Below are 18,717 nucleotides of genomic sequence, written 5' to 3' on the forward strand. Positions count from 1 at the left end.
TCTTACATTGTAGGACTAGCTGTGACACCAATGCCATGTTGATACAGTTGTGACCTTTATGATCTGAATTCATTATGTAACCAAACCTTCCTTCATCCAAGAGATTATTGCTCCATTTAACAATCTGGAAAATGCAGCTTCACGGCTGCGCATGAAGTTCAGTAGTAAATTTATTTATGACTCCATGTGTTTGAACCATGCTTTATCGCGTTTCGGGGTCCTGAATGGATTAAGATCTGTATAATTAAATTAAAGACAACATATACATGTACATGAATATATAGTGCATGTTATAAATCTGCTCGAACACGTGCTGATAACAGCACTGAAACTGATTCAGTATTAGAACCGCTGATGTGTCCGTGATATGTATTTGTATAAGAAATTACTAAATTATGGCCTTCGTATGCTCTTCATTAATATTTCAGAATTCTAGAGAACTGCGACGTTGAACGAACGGCTTTCGGGTTCTGTTTATCGATCTGATATAATTTGTTGATTTGAAACTTTGCAGATATTGCGAGGAATTTTAACCTTAGTACAAAGGCTAGGGTTTCTGATTCTTTCTCGTTTGTTCCGGAAAGTGAGTTAATGTAACAAATAGTATCGGATGTAAATTCCTGCATGAGCCTGGGAATAAAAATTATTTGGATCGGCAAGTGGTCGCCACACAGAAGAACTCTATAATATATCATAACCAAAGCGAAACGTTGATAAATTCACATATTAATCCAGATCTGGAGAACCGGCAGTGAAAATGATCGCTCTAAGAGACGCTTGGTATCAAATTTCTTCTGTTTTCATCAATCAATAGGAGTGTCGTCTGTACAGTTTTTACAAGCCATTCTCTCAGTGTGATTAATTTACATCAGCTTGTTTTCTTTCAAAATTATCTCATTCTCATTTATCAAAGTCTGCCAAACAGAGCAACATCTATCACTCGGGACACCTTAACATCCGTTTAATCACTGAAAGTTCTGCACCAATGGAAAAACATTCGGCTTTTGTTTATAGTTGGAGTTAATAATAGTTCATCAATCTTAGGGGGAAAAAGCCGTTATCTCGAGATTTGTCCGTTGAACAGCATCTGTATTCGTTTCAGGTGTGAACAAATGTAATGTGTTCGTAGGATATTTCAGGTATAAAAAAATTGGATTAATCTATGGAAATCTGTAACGTTAAGCAGTGTAAGAACTGAAGAGTAACATATACTCTTTAAAATTGATTCCCCAAAAACTTTTTGAACTTTTTCCGCGATTATTCTTCGCCCATACCGACTTCTATTTTCAGCAATTCAGTGGCTGTCAACACAATTACTCACATGAATATGTACTACTAATTATTTATGCTTGCCAGGTGTATTACTCTGATTGAACAAAACCCATCAAACTTAATAAGTTCCGTGTTTTTCAAAACTGATCACTTCTGTTTCTGAATTATGGGATAGCGGACTACATTGGAAGATTTGACAACAGAAGTGCTCCAATAACTATATTAGTGTTACGTTTTATAAAAGCATAAGTTAATACGTTTTGTTTGCGAAGAATTTTACTTGGTTTAAATTACAATCAAGGTTTATATTAGATTGACCTTAGTAACTCATGAAGATAAGGAAAGCATTGGGGGTAAAATGCTTAAAACTATTCTGTTACACTTAACATACAGACGTGTCCTCCGAGCTGGTCGGCGTAGGAATAATATCCAAAATTAGAGAGTAAATAACCAGATAGCAGAGGAACTTCCATAGCAGATGCAGAGTGCAACAGCCTTAAAATATACGGATTTTTATAGCAATTAGCGAATTTCTTTGTACTTTTGTGCGCTCCGGTTCCAAGAAATGTGCAAGGGTTAGTGCATGCCCCATTGACAACTTCGAGGTCAATCCCATGGATCAGACCTCTGATGCATGGCAATTGTTGCTAATCGGACCTCATCTATAATTTACAAAACAAGCATTGCCAGAGAAGCTGCGAATGGATGGAACTATATTTACACATTCCTTCTTCTTATACAGTCAATCCAATCGTAGAAATATAGTCGACGTGGTTTCTAAGAAATGTTCAGCCAACAAAATGCATGCTTGTTTTGTAAATTACTGCGCCGACATTGATACAAATCATATTTTTGTGTCGCAGAAATTACAGAGGAGGTCAGAATGTGCATGATCTCAAAGAAGGAACCATCCAATGACCCAGACGAGATCTACAGTTTGAAAAGATAGCGTATATGACTAGAACAAAGATAAGGTTTATTTATGAAACCTTGTATAATCAATATTTGTTGTAAAGAGCTTAGTCACATATACGGGACAACAGTGCTAATACAGTATATGTTTCGGAGCACGGGTAAGCATATTTCAACTCAAATGGGACGGCAGGAGGTATGATACTTGAAACTAACAACTAACCTCAAACTTAACCATAAGAGAAATGGTTATCAAACACTTATTTTTCTTATCATGCGGAACACTCAACACACATAATCACACACACAATATATATATATATATATATATATATATATATATATATATATATATATATATATATATATATATATAAGAAAGAATACAAATCATATGGCGAAGAACAGTCCTTTCAAGTGAACTGGATCCAGCAAGGGATCACGTTTGTCAGGGATTGATTAAGATAGATGTAATAAACTGACTACGAACAATGCAAAACTAGTATCTAGCTAGCCTAAGCGCTTTCGACTATTAATGAGTCTTTTTCAAAGGCAAATACAAAACATATACATGACAAACAAAAATAAAACAGACAAACCATTGTTTTTGTAAAACTTTACATGACTATGATTTGTTGCATAGCTATCCTATGCTCAAGATTTTTGAGAAAATAAATCATATTACTATCGATTTCATGCAGGTATATCTTAATGAAAGGTCGGTCAAGTTTCATGCAGGTATATTTTGATGAAAGGTCGTTCAAGTTTGCTGGGCCGGCTAGTAAGCGGCTACCCCATGCCGACACCAAATGGTGTCGCGAATTCCAACTTTTCGATAGGGAATGGACTCTGACCCTACACCCCAACACAAATGTCCAAATATCAAAAATGGGGTGGCAATGGTCAGAGGAAACTCGGACTATAAAAAAAATTATGGTGTGAATAATACTTATAATCACGTATTTTATAACTAATTAATCATAATGTACTGAGGATTAATTTAAAAATGCACTTTCATTTTTTTAAGAATTAGTCAACTTTTTTTAATGATATTAGTTTATAGTTCCACCAGTTAAGTTATCCTGTAAATAAGAAAAACATAACAATATTCTTCACTAATTGTAAACATGGGACATAATTTATTAAAAAAACGATTAATGAATGTCGTATAGTGTTTTGGAATTTAGACATTTTGGATGTACCGTATTAAGACGGTGAATCCAATAGGTTTCCTTTAGCTGACGTTCCATCTCAGAATTAACTATAACAATAGGTTGAAAGGAGAAATCTTGCAAAGTATGGAAACTCGTATTAAATGTGCGGCAACATGAGATGAAAACGACTGATTAATATAATTTTTTGTCTGATCTATGTTGGTTTAGATATCTGTTGACTGGTTTGTCTAATGTTTTGGATGCCACATTTTTGTGCATTTGATCAAATAAATAACATATGATGTTGCACAATTAGTATCACAACGCATATTAAAAGTTTCTTTAGCATTATCACTATTAAAATATGTATTTTCATTAATAAAAGTACAGTGCGAACATCTAGGTCTATTACATTTAGTTGATGATCCTTTTTTTTCTAATTCAGAATTAATTAGGTAATCTTTAAGATTTTTAGTCCTTTTATAAGCAAGTGTAGGTTTGCTTTCGTGTAGCAATTTAACACTTGCTTTATATGATAATTTTAATAAATGCCAATATTTATTGATAATCTTACCTATATTAGGCAAACTTGGATAATATTCAATAACAAAAGGAATTAATACTAGCATTTGATTTAAGTCACGGGTTTTTAATATGTACACAACACTATAATTTGGTGCGCTTTTGATCGATGCATGTTTTCCATCACGTCCACTAAATATTACAGATTGCCTCAGTCAGATAGTTTCAACATATTCATTCTATTTTTGATTTTACATTGTAAAGATTCAAGTTGTGTAAGAGAAGATACTTTTTGTAAAGCAGTATTAATGATGTCATTAGGGTACTTTCTATTTAAAATATGCTGACCTAACTCTGTCAAAGATGATTTAAAAACAGCGTCATCCGAAATAATTATTATATATCTTTTAGCTTGACTATCTGGTATTCCGTTTTTGCATGATTTAGGATGGCATAAAGAATATTCATAAGTGGTTGTAAAATATGATCAATATATAGCGATATTAATTGTAAATGAGTTACATTTAGAAATAATGGGTCTACCTGGATATCCTAAAGGTAGTAACTTATCAACAGTTTTATGTATTTCGGTAAAATATAAAACTGAAGTGTGCGTATTTTATTTGGGAAGATAACACTGGACAACAAATTTTTACAAAAGTCATGTTACTGAAATAAAATTAGTCAGTTCTTATCAATTTTTATGTGCTGAACACGAATATGACAGTCAAATTGCAAAATTGGCTCTAGTTTTTTTGTAATCTGCAAGAAATTAATGTTTACATAACGAAATGCATTCCAATAGTAAAAGGTCAACTGTAATAGCCTACCTATAAAAAATCAAGTCATTGACTACATCTTAGATTTCTTCGCCTGTCTCTTGTACAGCTGTTCGGGAGCATCTCTGAGGAGTGTCCAGCAGTAGTCAGCCAGCATTGTAGTGGACCATTTTCCCTGGTATCTTTGTTCCATTGTTGCGATATCTTGATGAAAACGTTCGCCGTGTTCATCACTAACAATACCACAGTTGCTAGGAAAGAAATCCAAATGGGAATGAAGGAAGTGAATCTTTAGAGACATATTGCAGCCAAGTTTCTTATACTTCATCAACATGTCTTCTACTAGTTCCTTATAGTTTTCTGCCCTAACATTTCCGAGGAAGTTTGTAGAAACTAGGCGAAAAGCATTCCATGCTTGTTTCGCGTCACCTTCCAGCAAGTTGTTGAACCGGTCATCTTTGAAAAGCTCTCGAATCTAAGGACCCACAAAAACTCCCTCTTTAATCTTTGCTTCGCTGAGTCGAGGGAATTTTTCATGCAGGTATCGGAATGCTGGCAAAGTCCGGTCAATGGCTTTCACGAAGTTCTTCATCAAACCTAGTTTGATGTGAAGGGGTGGTAGCAAGATTTTCTGAGCCTCAACCAGAGCTGGGTGTTGGATATTCTTCTCTCCAATGGCTACATTCTGCCTGTGAGTCCATTCCTTCCTCATGTAGTGCATTTCCCTTGCTCGGCTATCCCACTCGCATAAGAAACACATGTATTTTGTATATCCTTGCTGCAGTCCCATTAAAAGGGCAACTACCTTCAAATCACCACAGAGGTGCCAGCTGTACTTGTTATACTCAATGGAATTCAGTAGCTGCCTTAAGTTATCGTATGTCTCTTTCATGTGGACAGCATACGCTACTGGAATAGATGGAAGAATGTTTCCATTGTGCAAAAGCACAGCCTTGAGACTCAGTTTCGAAGAGTCCACAAATAGTCTCCATTCTTGTGGGTCATGAGTGATTTTTAAAGCATTCATGAGGCCCTCAATATCGGAACAGAATATCAGATTACTTTCCTTTCTGAAGAAAGGCTCCAATTGCTGGTGGCGCTTTCGATATGCAGTAATTGTGACATCTTCTTCTAGAAGATTCCATTGTTGGAGTCTTGATCCTAGCAATTCTGCCTTGTTCTTTGATAAGTCCAAATCACGAATCAGGTCATTTAGTTCTTCCTGTGTTATTCTGTGTGGGGTTGATGATGCACCACAGTGAAAATCTGGATCACTGCATGCTGATGGACCAGGAGAAGAACAGGTCGACTCACCTTTGTCTTCGTCAGATGAATCAAGAGAATATTCTGCTGGAGGTTCTGGAATAGGAAGTCCCTCACCATGTGGAACTGGTCTCAATGCAGACGGGATGATTGGGTAGACTATTCTCGACTTCTTTCGCTTCGTTATTCCGCCGGAAAGAGGAGGAACCAAGCAGAAGTAACAGTCATTTAGGTGGTTGCTTGGCTCTCTCCACACCATTGGGACTGCAAACGGCATTGATGACCTTTTGCAATTCAACCACTGTGAAAGCTGTGTTGTACATGTAGCACAGCATATATGCGGAGCCCAAGGCTTGTCTTGGTCACCAACCTTGCATCCGAAGTAAAGATGATATGCCTTCTTCACTTGAGAATTGATACTTTTCTTCTGGTTGGCAAATGTCACTTCCCCACAAATATAGCAAAAATTGTCCGCAGTATTAACACACTTTCGAGGCATTACTGTTCTTTATTGTACGTAAATGGATAAAATAATAAGTTTTATGTAACAGTAGCTTGAACTGTCTCGCACAATGTCTAAAATATTTTAAATGCTGAACCTATCTGATTGGGCTTTATATAGTACACTGCTTACGTCAGCTTCAGCAGCCGCCTGGCATTATTATAATAGGCCTACACATGTATAGTACACTGCTGACGTCAACTTACTTCAGCAGCCGCATGGCATTAGTATTGCATTGCATCAGAAAATGATGCAATCAACTGTGGATGATGTGAGCATGATGGTATTATGCAATGTTACATCATTATTCCGGATGTTGCTGCAGTCCTACTGGAGAAATTTACACAGTGAAACATAGAAAATGAGGTATATGAATATCTTCAAAACGAGAGCCAATACAAATTTTTCAAGGTTATATTCGTGTTCGGCACACCAAAATACTACAGATTAGGGCCTTTTCAAGTCAGTAATGATTTCACTGTTGACTTGTGTAACTAGTTCAAGATATAATTTAGAATGTTCAGTTAGTTTCGGGAAATATTTCAATTTGGTAATGAAATCAAAAGTATCTTTGACATATGAAGGTCGTGATTTCATCAGTGGTTGTAAAATATGATTAATATATAGCGATATTATTTGTAATTGAGTTACATTTAGAAATAATGGGTCTACCTTGATATCCTAAAGGTAGTGACTTATCAACCGTTTTATGTATTTTGGGTAAAATATAAAACTGAGGTGTGTGTATTTTATTTGGGAAGATATCTAGTTCTAGATATTTTATATTGTGATCTAATTATGTTAGAATTTTCTTGTTACACTCAATCTTTTGCTATTAATGTTTAAAATGTAAGCATAAGGCTCTCCCTCTTAGCCTCTCTTTGGAGTGCACATCCTTAGATGGCTTGGCTATCAGGAGATTCCCATTTCTGTTTTTGTATGTAAAGGTTATTTACAGATTGCCTCAGTCAGATAGTTTCAAGACTTGAAGTACCTTGGCACTTCCGGAGGGATTGAAATTTTCCATTACGCGGACACTCCAATTCACAACGCAACACTTTAAAAAGTTCATAGACTTCTTCTGTGTCTTTGTTCACTCTCTTTTTTAAAAAACAAAAAAATAATTTCTTCACTTTCACGGGTTTTTCCTCCTAATCTTCCTCACTTTATCCTCGTCTTCTTTTGTCCTCTTTTTTTTTTCTTCTTTTTTTTCTGGACGTTTCTGGGTTCTTCTTTTGGAGAGGGTACCTTTGCTTCCTGTTCGGAACCCCTCTCTTCCTCTTGCTCCTGTTGTTTCTTAGGGTATTCTGAAGATTAGTGTCCTTTCTCTTGACAATGATAACAGGTATCTTGACTTTTGTCTCTTCTGACACCTGTTTTGCTTTTTTGACGGTCTGGACACTGAATACCAATGTCCTTTCTTCTTACAGATATAGCAAGCATCTTGAATTTTATCTCGAAAGGAGGGGGAGTAGTCCGTCGGCTTGTCTAACGAAAACTTTCGTATCACAACTCGCAAATCTCTGATCAGAAGTTCGATCTGGGTTGGCTCTTCCATCATTCTGGTCGGTTTGAGAGTGAAATGAATACTGGAAGGGAAGACATTGAGCTCTATGTAGGGAAGAAACTAGTCTGACATGAACATATAGCGGACCATGGCGTTTAATATGTAGTCATTTGACTTTTTGCAATCAACACGAAACTATCGCATCATGTCGTGGAGAAAGGAGAAGAAAGTAAGAGGCAGAAACGTGACCTATCACCGCGCACAGTAGCTGAAGTCTTGGCACAAATTCATGCGAGTGATTTTGAAGATAACATGAGTGAGCCAGAATTCAGACCCAGAGATTCTACGCCCAACCAAAGTTCACCACCATTAGTAAACCCTGAAAAGTACTACCACATTCGAAAGACGGAAAAGCGCTCCTCTAGAAAATTTAGAACCAAAGCGTACACGTGTACGGTGAAGTTTCAAGATTTCAAGTCTGACGTACCATTAGAGAAAGCAGAAGGGTTCATCACTGAGGTGTTGCATTCTTTGTTAACCACACTGAAACGGCAATGTGAAGCCTATGAAGAAGACTTTCCATTCATCACGACAGTTTGAAGTCCCCCGTTTGGATTGAGTTTAGCAGCCCGTCAGAACTGTCACCTTCCAAAGTCATCGATAAGATTCAACACGTGCAACAATCGACAAGTTTCACATCATCGATGGAAAAGCCACACTGTTCATGACCCACGTTTCTCTTCCCCAAGGGACGGGGGGCAAAAAGGTGTTACCGGCGGACAACCTTTGTAGCATCAAGCGTAGCCTTATTCAAATTAACAATCCTCAAGACCAGATGTGTTTAGTTATTGCCATCGTGGTGGGACGAACGTATTCCGACAAGAACGACACGGTAGAATGGAAAAGAGCTTGGCAAACAATTCAAAAATCGAACCGAGCCAAACAACAAAGAGAAGTAGAACTCCTTTTACAGCAAGCAGGGCTAACCAAAGACACACACTGTGACATTCCTGAAATGCACAAATTGAAGACGTCCTGGCTCCACGCTACACCTTGAAAGTACATCCTCAAAAGTGCGCGGACCTCTGTTGTTTCCAGGCAAAGATTTCAAAGACGGAAAATACATTCACGTCTATCATCACGATGAACATTTATATGCCATTACTAGTATCACTGCATTCCTGGGATACGGTTATTATTGCGAGAAATGTGACTATATAATAATCGGGACCAACACAAGTATTATGGACCAAAATGTGAGGGATGTTTGGCCTCTCAACCCTGTCTCGACGAAGGACAAGAACGAGTGCATTGCCCTGCTAATCAGCGCACTTTTGTTAGCCCTACCTTTTACCAACAACATCTAAAGACGCAAGGTGCACAGCAGAAAAGTGCTTGTCAACTCCTGAGATTGTTCCCTACTTGTGGACAAGTCATACGTACCAACAATGCCAATGCACACGTATGTTCAGGGAAGAAAAGATCTCACATTTGTCACCAAACCTTGGACATGGAACACGAATGCTACATTCAAAAATACCATTCCAAACATCAAGAGGAGGACAATTACCAGAAGAAAGGGAATTTCATCTCTTTCGATATCGAATGCATGCAAGAGACCGGCATTCATATTCCTAATTTCTGTGTGGCTCTTAATGCGTGCGAGAAGTGCATCAAAGAGCCTATCTTTAGTCATTGCCCTCACTGTAGCAAGATTTCTGGAGGATGTGAAAAAATCTTTCGGGGAATGAACACGCTAGCTGATTTCGCCCAATGGATCTTAGACCCGATCGACGAAACGTGGAGCCAAGGGGACATTGAACGTTACGGAGATTGTCATTGCCATGCCACGGTAATGCCTCACAATTTCTCTGGATATGATGAACAGTTTCTTTTGAGATACTATACGGAACAAAGTACCGAACGTCCTAAAATGACTTTGAACAGAGCCAAAATCATTTCCATGCAAGTGGGACAAGCACAGTTTAAAGATTAGATGAGTTACTTGGCTATGCCATTGAGTCGAATGCCTAAAACATTTAGAGTGACAGAAATGGCCAAAGGATATTTTTTCCGCACTTTTTCAATACCGAAGCCAATCAACACGCCGTTCTACCCCATTGCCTGAGGATCACTACTACGACGCCGACACCATGCGTAACGAACAACGAGAAGCTTTCTACGCTTGGTACCAGACTCAAGCTTCGGACACCTTTGACTTTTAGGAAGAAATGTTAGAGTATTGTCGTTTTGACGTGGACATTTTACGGCGTTGCTGTGAAAAATTTCGAGAATTATTCATGGAGCGCGGAGGGATTGATCCTTTAAAAGAAGCCTGCACCATTGCCGAAGCGTGTTCCTTAGCGTACCGCCAACGATTCATATCCGAAAACATCCTGGCTGTCATCAGCCCTCAAACGACCACCTTTGTCAAACGTCAATACTCGGTCAAAGCCTTACGCTGGCTACATTGCTTGTGCGACAAGGAAGACAAATGGATCCAACACCTCCGTAAAGGAGGAGGCGAAAAGACCATCGGAACGAATTCGGTGGATGGCTGAGACTTAGAAAACCCTCAGATCTTGTACGAGTTTAACGGATGCTTATTTCACGGATGTTCCCTTTTCTACCCTCAACGTGACACCAAAAATCGGTTTTTACAACGATCCATGTAAGTTTTGTACCAGGTCACTTGTCCGCGCCGGTTGAAGTTAGAACAGCAAGGATACCAAGCGATGGAAATTTGGGAACACGAGTACGATCACCGTTTGAAAACCGATCCCGAGTTTAAACGCATCGTGGAAAGTTACAAGTTGGTGGACCCTTTGAACCCACGTAACAGTTTGTACGGAGGACGGACAAATGTCACCTGTTTGCTGTACCACGCCGACGAGGAGAAATGAGAAGAAATCAAATACTTGGACGCGTGTTCGCTGTATCCATACCTGTGAAAATCTTGTCGCTTTGCCACAGGGCATCCGCTATTGCTGAAGAAACACATCGACCTGGAAAACTTCGACAACACGAAGGTTTGATTAAATCTAAAGTCTTGCCTCCCACGGACTTGTACCATCCCGTGTTACCTCACCTTTGCCAAGGAAAACTGATGTTTCCCTTGTGCGGTACTTGTGCCGAAACGTGCAACCAAGACCGACCATGTCAGCACACCCAGGAAGAAAGCTCCTTGACGAAACGTGAATCAGTGTGGAATTGTTCAAAGCTCTTGACCTGTGATATCATCTGTTAGAAGTGTACGAAATTTACCACTTTCCCAAGACAGAACGGTACCACAAGGGTGATCAAACTCAGAAAAGCATTTTCGCAGACTACGTGAATGCCTTTTTGAAACTGAAACAAGAAGTCAGCGGCTATCCTCCCTGGTGCCACACTCCCGAAGACCAAACGAAATTCAGAGAGAAATACTGGGAGCAGGAAGGCATCGTCTAAGACCACGTGGAGAAAAACGAAAGAAGGCGATCGCTTGCCAAAGTGAAGTTAAATTGCTCGTGTGTTAAAATGGCACAACGACCGTGTTCACCCAAAACAGAGTATTTGACAGAACCTTATCGCTACTTCCAGATGGTTCACGACAAAACCAAATACATGAAACACGTGGACGTCCTTCGTGATGATTTGATCCGAGTCAATTACGAGGAAGAACTGGACTTTGTAGAAGTTGACGAATTAGGAAATGCCATTATTGCGGCTTGCGTGACAGCCCATACTCGCTTAAAATTGCACGAAGATTTAGAACTGTTAGGAGATCGCGTCCTGTACTTTGACACGGACAGTTGCATCTACGCGGATCGCCTGGGTCAACGTCACCCTGACATCGAAGGAGACCCATTAGGAGTCTGGACGGACCAGCACCCCGATGACAAGATTCTAAGTTTTGCTAGTGGCGGACCTAAACATTGCGGCTACGAATACCGGGACCAACAAGGAGAAGTGCACAACGAGTGTAAAGTGAAAGGATTGACTCTCAATTATCGCACCAGTCGAGTGGTGAACTTTGGCGTATTGAAAGAAACTTTGCAGTCTGGATAGGATGGAAACTTTAAAGTGACCACCTACGAACCGCACAAGATTGTACGTTTACCCACTCACCCAATCGTCAGTCGGCCTTTGGAAAAAGTGTAGAAGACAGTGCGGCTTCCCAACCTCCTCACTCTACCGTATGGACACGTCAATATTAGTCAGCATATAAAATGGCTCTTTTCAAAAATAAAAAGAGCAACGATGTCAAGACCAGATCACAGCCCCAGAAAACGAAAAGCACACAGAATAAGAAAAGTCACCAGAAAAAGAAAAGCCCTCAGAAAACAGCTTCTACCCGCAAGAGAGACACTTCGACCAGGACGCAACTTTAGATTCGCAAACCACGACCTGCAGCGATGGTGACCACCAGAAAGAAAAAAGACAACAGAAAGAAAAAAATAGGAATTTTAAAAAATGAACCAAAACTGGATGAAAGTGCAGGAGAAATTTAGATCCATGGGACAGAGAAGGAAAAGAAGAAGAAAGGAATTATTGAGAAAGTGAGGAAATGGTGGAAGAACTGGAGAAAATATAAGAAAAAACCCAAAGGCTCTTTCAGGGTCACTCATATACCTCGAAAAGATTTGCTTTCTTGCCTAATTTTTTTAGTCAGTTGTATAGTTGTTTGTGTTTGTATCCTGTATGTGTTATATATGTCTATGTCCTGCCAAAACTTTCTAGGGTTTTCCCCCGCTCTTTGGTCCGATTGAGGTCAGCCCCTTGCTACATTGTTACCAATCTTCAGTACTGTGACGTCACCTCACCTGTTCCATTGCTATTGTCCGTATATAACCCCAACCTTTTGTCCATATATATTCCCAAGGTGTTTTTGACTAAGATTTCCATTGTCCGTATAAATCTTGTCCGTATAGTGTCCCAGTGGATTCTGTAATGTATTTTCACATTGTCCATATAGTATACCTCTTCACTACTGATAATGCCATCTATTACGCATTTCTATTCTCTGAATGAGACTCTGAAAAATTACAGGTGTATAATTTTCAACCTTTACAAATTTATAAAGACTTGAAAAGCCAGGTGTTATGAATGTAAAATGTTCTAAAATAAATTAAACAAAATACAAGCCTGCATGTGGATTTCAAATATACAATTTGCATCTTGTCTAAAAATATCGTCAATTTTATAACATTATTGAGGAAGATGTTTCAGGACAAAGCTGATGCTGTCGATTCTGTACGTAAATATATTCACAAACTTCGGTCCGCATACCTCGCCCGGCGTCATATATGCTATGGACAAAGACAGGGTCCTAGACAAAGCAAAAATAATGAATGGGCTTTTGAGTTAGCACAAGAGGTGAACATACCTTTTTTATATCTCGCAATGCAGCATTGCTTTAAAACAAAAGCTGATAATTCTTGCAAAGATGATCAAAGTGTGCCTTTAATGTCTAAATCAATCAGGTCAAAAAAGTCTTCAACGCACTTTAGGAGTCAAATTTAGGTACAACCATTTTACTCGTTAAGACGATTGATCAATGAACGAAAAAGTAAAACATGCCGTATATACGAGAAACGCGCAGTTGAGGAACCATTTCTAAGTCACTTCACTGAGACGTTACCGAAGGATGCTTGAGAAAAATATTTTTAAAAAATACTTCTTATGTGCGAACCTGAAGATTTACAAATCTCTATTCTACGAAGCACTGAAGAAGGAAACTTTTCAAAAGATCTATTAAAATAATTCTCACATGCAAAAATCATTGATGGCACGAACTTAAGGTAATAGAAGTAACTTTCATGTGTTGTTTCGAAATGAATAGTACATATCTAGACACTTTTACAGTAGCAATCATTAAAATCTGAAAAAGAACAAGTTCTTAATTCCTGCCAGAACCAACTGCAACGACCAAACATTAGAATCGTACAGCAGCTTTCCAATGCCACCTCCATCAAATGGAACTCTGTCACAGACGGTGTGAAAGTGCTGTGGAATTTGTAGAATGGTTTTTCTGTTATAGTTAGCTTTGCTTAGCGAAACGTTTGATGCATGGCACAAGAATGCTTCCTTCACAATATGTATCCGATTAAATGTGTGACTTCCGTTTTTATTGTAGTTCTAACTGAAATAAAAAAGCATCTTCTCCTGAAGATAAGAAATAGATAAATAAGAGCCAAACCTCTGTCGAGTTTTGTGGGAGAGAGCTCGACTATCCGAATCATCCAATATGCCACCCATAAATCACCGCGCTAATTTTGATGGTATGCTGATAAAAAAAAGTCCCCGTCCTGATTTGAATTTTACATAAAATTAAGTCAACATTTAACCCCAACCCCAAGATGCGTTATTTCCATAAATGTTAAAAAAGTGGACGTCAAAGTATATAAATCATTTAGGTCTTCAAAACGTGTGATAACGCTTACGATAAAAGAATACATATATACATATGTAATTGTGTGCAATGGCTTAGGGGTGGAATCTCTTCATTTTATTAAGCTGCTGTCTTCAGTTGTACTAGGCGCTTGCTATTATTGATAATATAGTCCAGGTAACGTAAACAATCAACAGCATTATTCAGACATTTTCTGTATTCGATTAAATGCGGCGAGTGGATCCGGCAGAATTCTCTAAACTTTTGGTAGCGCTTTACGGAGGACAACCCTTTTTTTATATCGATACATTGTTAACATACCGAAAGGTTTTAATATGAAGAATCTTCTTTTGAAAATCGGTTTAAGCTGGTCTAGTAGACATTCAAGAAAAGTCATTTACTTATTTTTTCTTCTTCTATTTTTGTTTGGCAACGATACTATATACGAATCTTGATCACTATGCAAAACGGAAGCTTCATACTAGAGTTCTCTTTTGAAGATAGTTGCTGTTTTTTTTACAAGACCTTTAAGACACGAGGTTGCCAATTATTTTTCTCTTTTCTTTTCTAACAGCTGCGATATACGTGCACCCAACAGCAATATTAAGATGAAAGAGCTCGTGCAATCAAGCATGCTAGAAGAAGAGTATCAAACAAATATGCCTTTACAAAAAGCACATAGCCGTAAATCAGTCTTCCCTTCGCAAGGGTTATGAACGATATTTTTCTTGTCAAATATTCACCATGAAAAATACATGTAAGGGAAATGCAAACATAATAATTTAAAATTTGTAGGAGTATTACGTTTTTGTTTTTAATTTACTTTATTTACTTGATCCCTCCTGTCAGTTTCTAATAAAAGTATCCATATTAGATGACACAAAGTAAAACACTTCAACTGTCGACCAAATCAATACATATTATTTTGACCCCAAAAAATCCAGCATAAGAACATGATTACGACATTATCCACATGAAAGCAATTACTAGATGTGAGCTTAATGGTTCGGAGGAAACAAAACGAAGACAACAAAAATACAACAACAACAAAAATAAACAAAATATCCACGACTACGTAGAAGGAAACAACCATAATTAAAAGAAATTCTTAAATAATTCGAGACAATCTAAATAATTAAAGACTCCGACAAAAAGATCAACTAAAAATAATTAGAAAGAAAAATGATGTAAAAGTTGGACAGATTAGGTGTTTAAAATGTGCCCAGTAAAACCGTAGGAAATAGGATAATGTTTACAAATACCTAGTTACAAAATAAAGGACGCATTGGCTGGGAACAAAGTGAGTTCATCGTTTGCGATACATCATACTTTTTGAATAAGTTGGATTTTTGTTGTTGAAATTTTGGTTATTACTCCTTATTTTACATATTTCTTTTAAATATCTGTCAGACCAAATCGTGGATTGCTCCCGAAATCCTCTCAGCACCTTCCTGATCGGGAAGGAGGATAACGGTTGTCACTTCTTGACGGCAAAGCATGGTATAGATATGAAAGCAAATCTTAGTACGAAAAAAGTGGTTTCATCTTTGAGCTGAAATAAACATCTAACATGGTATATCTAAAACTCCATAAAAGATAAAAACGCGCACATTTTATTTTCTGACTAACACTGGAATAAGAAAGAATTAATCATGTTAAAAATAAACATATTGCAACTTTCTGAGGGTACCCTGAACTGCGCAATTATCCTTTCAGTTGAGAAACAGAATATCAATTACTCATCGAAATTTAAACAAAAAACCCCAATAAATTTGAATATTGATTTGGAGGCACTGTGCATGTAAAAGCAATACTTCTTGTCCTGAGGTGTGACGAAGTACGCAAGACAGTACAAGACTTCAAACTTTATGTAACGAACACATCATGACTTTGTGTTCACCTGATATACCAGAAAGCTAGTTACGCTCCTTTCGATTACAGCGTAGTCTTTACTTTTTACTTATCTGACGGCAATGCTGTAACTCTGCATCATAACGATATATATGGTTGTTCTTCTCGTGTCGTACACATGATGTAGTTACGACAATGAAAATGAACAAGTCCATGATAACCTAAAACAAATACAAAACACAAACCAAAAAAAGGGGAAAAAGTCGCTTGTTGTTCGATTGATTAAACTGAGTCATGTAATAACAAAGAAAAGGAGGTATCAAACAATATATTAGGCATAAGCAGAGAAAATGAAAGAGAACCACCAAAGTGGCATCTTAAGTACAGGATTGCTTGACAAAAAGGAGCAACGTGGCTTATAACAGAGCTTGTAACAGGAAATTCTAGCAACTATTATACAGACGACAACGGACACGGACATACAAGCTTCGTCATAATTTACCATGTTTTCTGATGTATGCTATTATAGATAATCTTTGAACAGACGGACAAACTGATGAGCAGACAGAAAGAAATACGTGTACCTAGTCTGAGTACCATAAGGCTCCCATATGTATGAGAAACTAATGTCAGCGCAGTTACGTCATTACAAATGAGAGAGAGAGAGAGAGAGAGAGAGAGAGAGAGAGAGAGAGAGAGAGAGGGAGGGAGATACCTTAATATACTGTGACTGATAAATAGATTAATCTTGGGTCACTTCTCTACCAAAAATGCCGTCAAGAACTTGGATTTCAATGTCGTATGCTATTTGATGACAGATATCCGCCATACATTAATTAAACAGTGTCTTATCTCTACAACTGACGAATTCGTCTTTCCTCTCCGAAGGAGCCACGAATATTGGCAGGACAAATGTCAGCAATATTCAAAAATTCAAGAGAACACCTCCCTCCAGCTGTCCTTATTGCAGATCTATGCCTCAAGTCAGGAAACCACTGAATATATAATTTCGTCTGCCTGCGTTTCAGCGCCAGGAAAAGAATGCGATTGCGGTGTCTCTTTACATAGGCGAATTATAGTCACCACTATAAGACGGACGAAAGAAAATGATATAGAACCTGATTACGCGTCTGATGTTAGGATTTCATAATATTTTATCGAATTCTTCAAGTTCGTTCTTTTGTTCTCCGTAAGATATATCCGATTTGGCTGATATCACAGGGATGTTCCTATATCTAATATGATCTTTCTCAAATGCTTGATAAATTACTACCTGTCAGCAACTTATTGTTCTATATAAATTACATTTCATAGAGGGTAAATAAATGATAGCTTCATGTCTACACTTTTAGCTAGATGGAAAAAGGTACTGAGCGCTACAAATGTCTTAATATCGGTGCCTCTTTTGGTCTAGATATGATAATTATTCTGCTTGGAAAATTAATACACAGAGTTCAATAAATAATTCAATCTACTTATACGTGAAAAGACCCTGGAACTGACATCTGTGTCACAGGAACCTTGGCCCAAATCCAGACAGACTCAGATAACTACATTTCTACAGGCAATACAATGCACACAAATGACTCTAATTTCCAGGATAAATTGTCAGCTCTGTTGACGAGGGAAATTCTTTGATTCAGGGCTTTTCCCCTGTCAGGAAATATTATCGCTGCTCCACGTTCATTTCCTTTCTGTCGTTTAGTTACTTTAATAGCCAATTCGATTTGAGGTCATGTGATCCATCAAATCCGTCGAACCGGAAGCAACGTCTTTCGATCCCAAATTAAGATCTGAAAGAAAAAACGGTTTGATAAAAGCAAAGCGTCAAGAATTTCTGGAATGCAAAGGAACCAATCAATAGTATCAGTAGCAACGGTCGCAAGAAAAGTGTCACAAATTCCCAATCGTTAATGCTAGTTACATCATTTATGCTTGAGTTGTCAGCAAGTAAACCAATTTAAATGAACGATTGAAATTTACAAAATAACATTCAAATAAACTACGAGCGGGAAGCAGTTCTCTAAATTAAGAAATTATCATTAAATCATTGAACAAGTAGATGAATCAGAATTGAAACAAAGCGCTTGTTGTACTGTGGAAACTATTTCAACTGAAAATTATTGTTTTATGTCTCTAATTTCATTGATCAACAAGAAACACACACACACACACACACACACACACAAACATATATATATATATATATATATATATATATATATATATATATATATATATATATATATATATATATATATATATATATATATATACATATGTTAAAAATAGCATGGCTTTTAAAGTGTTGGTATAAAGAAATTTGATATACCACTACTATTAATATATCAGATTGTGATCTGCCCATGGTGCAATAATACGCATACAGAAACATTCTTGGAACTGTGTGCTGTTGGGTCTTTTCCTATAGATCAATGATAAATTTCCACTCATCACTCATTAGTGACGTATGAAAATAACGCTAAAAAGTAATAAAAATCACTATTTTCTAAATGAATTTAACATAGTACACAATTTAATCTCAATCCGTCCTTTTTTGTTTTCCCCTTCCATCTCTGCACAAG

At 37.6% G+C, this 18,717-nt stretch overlaps 1 protein-coding gene across 1 annotated transcript in view; it reads right to left on the reverse strand.

The window, feature by feature from the left end:
• Positions 1–18,717, reverse strand: part of LOC149775233 (G protein-coupled receptor 161-like) — a 118,643-nt gene that overhangs the window by 37,687 nt on the left and 62,239 nt on the right. The window contains exon 2 of the mRNA XM_089943360.1: positions 16,848–17,925. The gene's annotated coding sequence lies outside the window, so the exon portion shown is untranslated. The remainder of the gene's footprint in view (positions 1–16,847; positions 17,926–18,717) is intronic.

This window comes from Sinohyriopsis cumingii, chromosome 19, assembly GCF_028554795.1.
Source record: "Sinohyriopsis cumingii isolate HCF-2022 chromosome 19, ASM2855479v2, whole genome shotgun sequence".
NCBI classification, from domain to species: domain Eukaryota; kingdom Metazoa; phylum Mollusca; class Bivalvia; order Unionida; family Unionidae; genus Sinohyriopsis; species Sinohyriopsis cumingii.